Genomic DNA, 9,084 nt, shown 5'->3' with positions numbered 1-9,084 from the left:
TGTATTGTGCCAATATGCCGTGCTTCGGAATAAGATCCAAGATGTATTGTTTCAATGCATGCTATATTGACTGTTCCAGCAAGTCCCAGCAGTTCCAGCAAGTAAGCTGGAACTAGCTTACTTGCTAGTACCAAGTAGCTACCATCTCAAAATTTTTACTTAACTTAATTTAGTTCTAGTGGACTGGGTAACTCCTAAGAAATTTGTTTTACTCTACCCTTGCTTGTTTTTATCGCTAGATTCAGAGAACAGCGCATATTGATAAAAAATTACTTCACGCCTTGGGACAACTTACGTCGTCAAATTATAATAAATAAATTTTAATTTGGGAATTAATTCATTTTTCGAATAAAAGATAGCCATGTCTTTAGAAACTCAGGGATACCAAACGCACAAACTAAAACTATTAGCTATTGTTCAAATTAAGTCAGATATCAGGAATAGCTTCGAATGAATAGTCTCTACTACGATTAAATAAAAAAAAAACAAATGTTTTAAACTGAAAGTAAGGAACGACATTAAAACTTAAAACGAACAGAAATTATTCCGTATAAGAAAGGGGCTGTCCCCTCCTCAACGCCTCGCTCTTTACGCTAAAGTTTTTTATTGATTTAAAAAAAAAAGTTGTGAGACAGAGTCAAACTTTAGCGTAAAGAGCGAGGCGTTGAATAGAGGACAGCCCTTTCATATACGGAATAATTTCTGTTCGTTTTAAGTTTTATTGTCGTTCCTTACTTTCAGTTTAAAAAACTTGTTTTTTTATTTAATTTCTGATCGTTTTTTAGTTAATGCAGCTTTTATTTTAGTTCACCGTCATTGAATAAGTTAACAAAATTTGCATATAAATTTTACTTTTCTTTTGCAATATGGCTGTCTCTAAATCTGCTTCTGACGCAATTTACAAATTAAATTAGATAACGAACTTCTTTATTCGTATATTTTTCTTCTGGCAAAAAATATACAGTTACAGATTTTTGCAGATATGAGCTTGAAACCTATGTAGAAGGGTTTTCTGATACGCTGAATCTGACGGTGTGATTTTCATTAAAATTGTTTCACTTGTAGGGGATGTTTCCCCCTTCTTTGAAAAATCTGGTAAATTTTCTCAGGCTCGTAGCCTTTGATGAGTAATACTAAACTTAATAAAATTTATATATTTAGAATCAGCATTATAAGCCCATTCTTTTGATACATTTATTGACATCAAAATTCCGTTTTTAAAAGTTTTGATTACTATTGAGCCGTATCGCTTGTTTTTTTTTTTTGTTTTTTTTTTATTACTTATATGTTATTACGTATATGAGGGGGTTCTCACCTTAGTCAATACGATGCTCTTTACGTTAAAAGTTAAAAAAAATTAATTCACAAACCCCTGAATCACAAAGGCGTTTAATTAGAATATATAGCTCTTTTGAAAACACTAAAAAAAAACTGTAGCGCAAAGAGCGAGGTATTGAATTGGGGGAGACCCCCCTCATATACCGAATAATTTCTGTTCGTTTTAAGTTCTAATGTTGCTTCTTGCTTTCAGTTGAAAAAACTTGTTTTTTTTAATCTAATTTCTGATTGTTTTTTAAATAATGCTTGGAAATCCGGCGCCCCTTCTTAGAAATGTCCCTTACCCCAAAGAAACATCCTCCACGGAAAGATTCTCCCAAGTAACCCCCTCTAACAGCCCCCCCACCAGAATTAAAACCCTTCCTGAAAATGTATGTTACAATATGTAAGGAATGGGCAAAGTTCATAGCTTGCAGCCCTTCCCCTGGGAACTGTGGGGGATTAAGTCATCCTAAAAGACATATTTATTAGTTTTTCGACTATGCTGAACAAAAAGGCTATCTCAAAATTTCAATTGGGTGACTTTGAGAAAAAAATGAGCGTGGGAAGGGGCCTAGTTGCCCTCCATTTTCTTGGTCACTTAAAAAGGGCACTATAAAGCTTAATTTTTGTTCCAATGGACCCACCTACGATATTCTAGAGCCACTGGGTCAATGCAATCAACCATAGGGAAAAGAAAAATAAAAAACAAATAAACACGCATCTGTGACGTTTCTTCTAGCAAAAATGAAATATTCACCATTTTTGTAGGTAGGAGCTTGAAACCTCTACAGTAGGGTTCGCTGATACGTTGAATATGATGGTGTAATTTTCATTAAGGTTCTATTGCTTTTACGGGGTCTTTCCCCCTTTTTTCGAAAATTAGCCTAATTTTCTCAGGCGCGTAACTTTTGATGGGTAAAATTCAACTTGATGAAACTTATATATTTGAAATCAAAGTTAAAATCTGATTCCTTTGATGTATCTATTGGTATCAAAATTCTGTTTTTTACAGTTTCGGTTACCATTGAGCCGGGTCGCTCCTTGCTTACAGTTCGTTACCACGAACTGTTTGATAAGTGCTTGGACATAAACATTCTTACAAAAAATCAAGGTTCATCATTGTATCCAAACTGTAGCTTGGTTCAATGAATTTCGAGAAAATCTGTGTTTACAAAAACAAGCCGACCTAAAAGTCGTCCAAGGTCGTGAAGTATCTTCTTTATTTCTTATTTGGAAGGTTAAACCACAGTATTAGGTGAATACTATGCTTGAAATAGAAAATGCCACCATATTTTATGCTAAGACACTGTCCTGAGCCTATCAGTCCACTCGAAGAAAAATTTTGTATTTAGATTGAATTTTTCTATTTTCAAGAAAACAGTTTTGTTGTGTTAGTTATGCTTTACAGTTACGATTACAAGATAAGCTAATCAGTTTATTTTACTTGAAAAACTTTCCTAACATATCCCAAGAGTAAGCCTGATATCGTAGAATACGCACTTTGGCCAAAAGAAATCTGAGACGAAGCGTACACACTGTTGACCAAAGGGTTTCGAAGACGGAAGTTGCGAAAAGACATCAGAGGAGGAGCATACGTATTGTTGACCAAATGGATTCACACATTTAACATCGTTGTGAGCTAAGGGGGTTGGAGATAGAGTATACGCATTGTTGCCGAAAGGGTCTCCGAATGGTAGTGAGCTAAAAGAGGTACAATATGCTTATATTTGCAAATTTGAGAATGGGAGGAGTTGGAAGCAGCCCATAACCAAGCGTCTCTTTTTCATCTCTTCATACTTTAAGCTGAAAATGCTTTATGACTCTGATTTCAAGAACATGCAATAATATAATAATAATAACCTGTATTTAAAAGCCAATTAAAGTCATATACAAAAAAGACAAATACTAAAGAAAAAGAAAAATATGTTGACATAGTGTGTTTTTGCTCAAATGGGCGATCAGATCTTGTATTTTCATTAATTTTCCATGGTAAGGGGTTCTCAATGGAATCTTGGTGGAGCTGGCCTATCCATCAACAGTGTACAATTGAAATAATTGGTCTATTTACCAAGGCCATATCCAGGGGGGAGGTTACCCGGTTTGAACCCTCTCCCCCCCCCCCCCCCGATCGAGTCGAAAATAAGTCGAAAGTCGAAGTCGTTTGACCGAGTCGAAAATAAGTCGAAAAGTAGTAAAACCTAGGTAAAAATCAGTATAATTAGTCAAAAACTGAGTCAAAAATTAGTAACCCCCCCCCCTGAAAAAGTCAAAAATTAGTAACCCCCCCCCCCCGAAAAAAAAATCCTGGATCCGCTCTTGCTATTTACCTTGGAACTAGACGAGCCTTCGGTCGAATTTAAATATTGTTTAATTTGTGGTTTTGAAAGCTATTTCAGTAGGCTAATCGACTGAATGTTAGTTTATTATTAATTGAACATTTACGCAAAATCTTGGTGTAAAACCTACCATAAGATGAAACATGACTTGCTCTTCAATAATTTTCTATGCGGTGCATGGTAACAAAAGTATATATCCCTTAAGTTTCATATTTTGTACAATTTATGGCATATCGTTAAAATGCTAATGTCCTACTTATATTACCATAATTATATATAATTATATTCATTTACATGAATTTAATGAACAAAGATTATTATATGTTTAATAGGTAATAAAAATACATAGTATAAGAATTAAATGAAACGCATATGAAAATTCAAATTACTTTCTTATTCTATTTATATAATATTTAAAAAGTTGTTTCAATCACGAAAAATGCTAGTAAAAAGCAAAACGTGCCACTACGTACAATTTCACTTATTAGCATTTTTGTTAAGTGATCATAAAATAAGTTTATAGGCTATGTTGCCTTAGAAATAGAAAAATGTTGAAACAGTGTTGGTTCTATCCTACCAAAAGATTTAGTATTTAATTTGAAGTGGAAGAGCAGTTGCCAGTTTGTAAGTAACTTAACGTGATCTTACTTAAAGGGTTTAAATGGTAATATAGTTTATTGTCATTAAAAGGAAACAAACATATTTAGAAATACGCAATCGGAAATATAATTTGATATTTTACGTCAGCGGCAAAACAACTCCAGCACCCCTTTGCCATATTTTGTGTTTTGGAGTAAAAATATATCATACAGTACTTATCTATTCTTTTGATGCACTAAAGATGGATATAGGCTACTATTGGAGCACTAAAAAAGGACACACATAGACAAAGTGCAATGACTTAAAAAATATTTAGTGTTTAATACAAATTAAATAAAATAACCTAATAATTCCAAATGGTAGTCAAAAATTATATAAAATTGCAATTTTAATATCATCTTCTAGGCCCATGGGCATAAAATACGGTTTTTGTATGAAAACAGAATGTCTCTTGGGTCATACAAGTGTCTAATAAAATTTATTTGCGATCCAAATTCCCACCAGTTGTAACATTATCACCTTTCTAATGCAATTGGCAGGCAAAATTTTTCATTTGAAACTACTTTTTTGCGTTGGTTCCCCAAAAATATCTTTTGAAAAATCTAAAATACTGTTAATCCCAAATTTCCGTTAGAGCTTGAATTCAACAATGTTTGTTGTAAAAGCTCACCTGTCTTCCAAGATTTATATGTATGAAATGAGCAACTTTTCATGTATTTGGGCCCTTGTCTTGGAGGCTTACTGAAGCATGCTATCTTTGGAGATAAATTTTCTATATTTTGAGGTTTCTTATTCGAATGAATACCTTCAATTTTGAAATAACACGATTACAAAACACTAAAATTAACATTTTCTTAGTTTGGATTTGAAAATTCTGCTATAGAGTTCTTTGACCTTCAGAATTTGAGGACACAATTTTTATCCAGTAATCCTCTCTTCGTTTCTCTTATTAATAAATTACAACTAAACAATAAACTACAACTAAATGTTTACATGAAAAACAAAATATCTTTAACTCAATCTTCTGGCCTGTCCTTTGACTTGCAAAAACAAGTTTGTAATCTGACCATTTTTGAAGGACGCCTTTACCATTTTCTGACATTATGCAAATTTACCTATGCTAAAAACTTTTGTTCGGTACATCTACACTTAAAAAGTTTTACATATTGTGTATCAGAATACAAAATTCTTTTGATGTATATACTTCTTCCGCAAGCCTAACTAAATCCGTAGGGTTTCGTTTGCTATTGGCAAAGGTCACCCTTACTATCAGTTTTTTACACCACAAACAGTTTAGGATCTCGAACACAAGAAGACAAAATAATAAATGATAAATAAACAAAATTGGAGACAATAAAGGATTATTTTCTGCTATAGATTTTTTTTTTTAATTATCAAGGCATCAAATCAACTTCATTTCGGTATTTCAAATTCAACTTTTTGACCATAATAATTAAAATCTTGGTTGCACTAATTATAATTACATACAACAGACAAGCATGCCAGAGACACTTGTGAATCCACTCTCGCGAAATCCAGGATTTTTAAATCTGTGTCACGTGATTTGCCTGATGTTTTTTTATCATGTGATATATATATATATATATATATATATATATATATATATATATATACTATTTACTTCCTATTACTATTTACTTATATAACATACTATTTACTTCCGTTTTTAGAATAAAAGAAGATTGTAATGCCTCAGTATCCACATTCTCCCAAATATATATATATATATATATATATATATATATATATATATATATATATATATATATATATATATATATATATATATATATATATATATATATATATATATATATATATATATGTATATATATATATATATATATTTGGGAGAATGTGGATACTGAGGCATTACAATCTTCTTTTATTCTAAAAACGGAAGTAAATAGTATGTTAGCCAAGAGTTTCTTATAATACCCTTAGACCCTTTTTATCCCTTAAGTTTTGAAATTTTCGACTACACTCCGTAGTCGAATTTCGAATTAATCTTATGTGTCCAATAAGAGATTCATACTTACTCCCGCCATTTACCCGTGCCACAGCCATTTAAATATTTGCTCTCAATCACTTGGACTATCTGTCTTGGCTTTTCTCTTTCTACAATTAGCCATGTCTTGATGCAACCTACTGCAAAATACTTGATAACTTCAATTCAAATATGATTTGTAAGCTATAATTTGTAATTATATAATTTGTAAGCTATATACCCCGAATGAAAAACGAAATAGATACATTTCGTTAAAACTATTATGACCAAGTAGTAGGGATCTATTATATAATATGTGTTATTACTTGGACAAGACATTGTTGTCTTTCATGTTCTTTATGTCGTAAAAATTGGTTCAATTCAATGCAATTTTACTTGAGCATTATAGTACCACTCCTTTTTGGATTTCCCAAGTACATGTTTGTTGGTGCTGATTTTTTTTTTTTAGTAATCTTTATTAGGTCAGGGCACAGTATATAAATTATAGGCAGTATGATCTTTCCCTATCTCATCCATTATAAAAACCCGGACCGAGGTGCGAGTGCTCCAGAGAACGTTGAAACATAAGCGACATTCGATCTTTTCAAGGGGAGACAAATAAGATTTCTCTTGAACGCGGAACTTGACTTCAGTGTTGGAACAATAAATTTTGAAGAAACTAATTTTAAATTAATTTATTCCAATACATATATGAAAATCGGTAATTAGTAGTGCAATGTTATTATTAGTTGTATTTAGGAATTAAAAGTAGGTTCCGAAGTCTCAAGTTGGTTTCAAAGGCATTTTGAGAAAGTTTCTGCCAAAATACGTGTTCCAGGGTAATTGGACCGCTGATGGCAGATCAAATGAGAGGAGTAGTTTGTAGGCGCTAATGCAAGAAGAAGTGGGAGGAGCTGTTTGTTCGCACTGAGAATGAAGAGCCAAAAATTATCTGCGGTAAACTTACTGCTATATCTTTATACTGTGGGTCAGGGCGACAATAATCAAATGGCGATAATGATGGCACTACTTTAAAAAAAGGAATCAATTTCAAAGAGATTAAAAATGCTTTGAAATAGTGTATAGAAATACTTCTGTGGATTACTGCTGCCTAAAGTTTATTCCGCGCTCTAGACGATCATTAGACCAAGGGGATTGATAAGTATTCTTATCTAAGAGTCTCCTATACGTGTGAGCCGGCTATACAAGGTTAAAATGACATGTTCTTGTTGTCTCAGCTCAGGCAGAGATTATATTGAAAAGTTGCACAAAAGGAGGATAAACACACATGCCTGGAGAATACTAATATTCTTGTCACATCAAAACGCCCTTGAAGAGACGGAGAGGGGAAAAGAATCTTAATACTACCGTCAAAAGGAATGTGATCTTAAAACTTGATTATTACAAGTTCTGGAAACGAGGAAAAAAAATTGAAAATCATTCAAATTACAAACGGTAAAATGAGAGGTGTACTGCAACAGCATAGAATTCAACTTCTTTTCTTTTTTGCGCAAAACAGCATGTTGCTTTTTAGAGGAAGACAATCTCCACCTACTCAGTTATGCTTTCACATATGTTTCTTTGTCTTTTAGTTGCTTTTTCAAGTAGTTAAAACACATTAATTTTGCCAAAATATGAAAAAATCAAGATTTTAAAATAATGAACAACAAATCCAAAAAGAAAACGATGTTAAATATTTTAAGCCGATGTTCAAGGTCCGTAACTGAATGGATGTTTTATTTTAGTGACCTGACCTGTAAAAAGTACTTCACTCTCTTACCTGTAATTAAATAAAAAAACAAGTTTTTAAAACTGAAAGTAAGGAGCGACATTAAAACTTAAAACGAACAGGAATTGTTCCGTATATGAAAGGGGCTGTCCCCTACTCAACGCTTCGCTCTTTACGCTAAAGTTTTTTTATTGTTTTTTAAAAGAAAGTTGTAAGACAGAGTCAAACTTAAGTGTAAAGAGCAAGGCGTTGAGGAGGGGACAGCCCCTTTCATATAGGGAATAATTTCCGTTTGTTTTAAGTTTTAATGTCGCTCCTTACTTTCAGTTTAAAAAACTTGTTTTTTTTATTTTATTTCTGATCGTTTTTTAGTTAATGCGGCTTTTATTTTGGCTCACCGTCATTGAATAAGTAAACAAAATTTGCATAAAAATTTTACTTTTCTTTTGCTAAATGGATGTCTCTAAATCTGGTTATGACGTAATTTACAAATTAACTTACGTAATTAACTTCTATATTCGTATATTTTTCTTCTGGCAAAAAATACAAAGTTGCAGATTTTTGCAGATATGAGCTTGAAACCTATGTAATAGGGTTTTCTGATACGCTGAAATTGACGGTGTGATTTTCATTAAAATTCTTTCACTTGTAGGGGAAGTTTCCCCCCTCTTTAAAAAATCGGGTAAGTTTTATCAGGCTCGTAGCCTTTGATGAGTAATACTAAACTTAATAAAATTTGTATATTTAGAATCAGCATTATAAACCCATTCTTTTGATACATTTATTGACATCAAAATTCCGTTTTTAAAAGTTTCGATTACTATTGAGCTGTATTGCTTGTTTTTTTATTGTTTTTTTTTTCATTACGTATATGTTAGTATGTATGTTATGGGGTTCTCTCCTATTTCAATAAGTCCCTCTATATGTTAAAACTTTAACAAAAATTTAATTCACAAACCCCTGAAACACAAAGGGAATTTAATTAGAATAGATAGCTCTTTTGAAGGCAATAAAAAAAACTGTAGCGTAAAGAGCGAGGTATTGACTTAAGGGAGAACCCCCTCATATACGTTATAATTTCTGTTCATTTT

Source organism: Artemia sp. Qi Xiang Cuo, chromosome 15, assembly GCF_049724085.1.
Source record: "Artemia sp. Qi Xiang Cuo chromosome 15, ASM4972408v1, whole genome shotgun sequence".
Taxonomy (NCBI): domain Eukaryota; kingdom Metazoa; phylum Arthropoda; class Branchiopoda; order Anostraca; family Artemiidae; genus Artemia; species Artemia sp. Qi Xiang Cuo.
The sequence above is the reverse complement of the archived record's forward strand: the minus strand, read 5'-3'. Positions refer to the sequence as shown.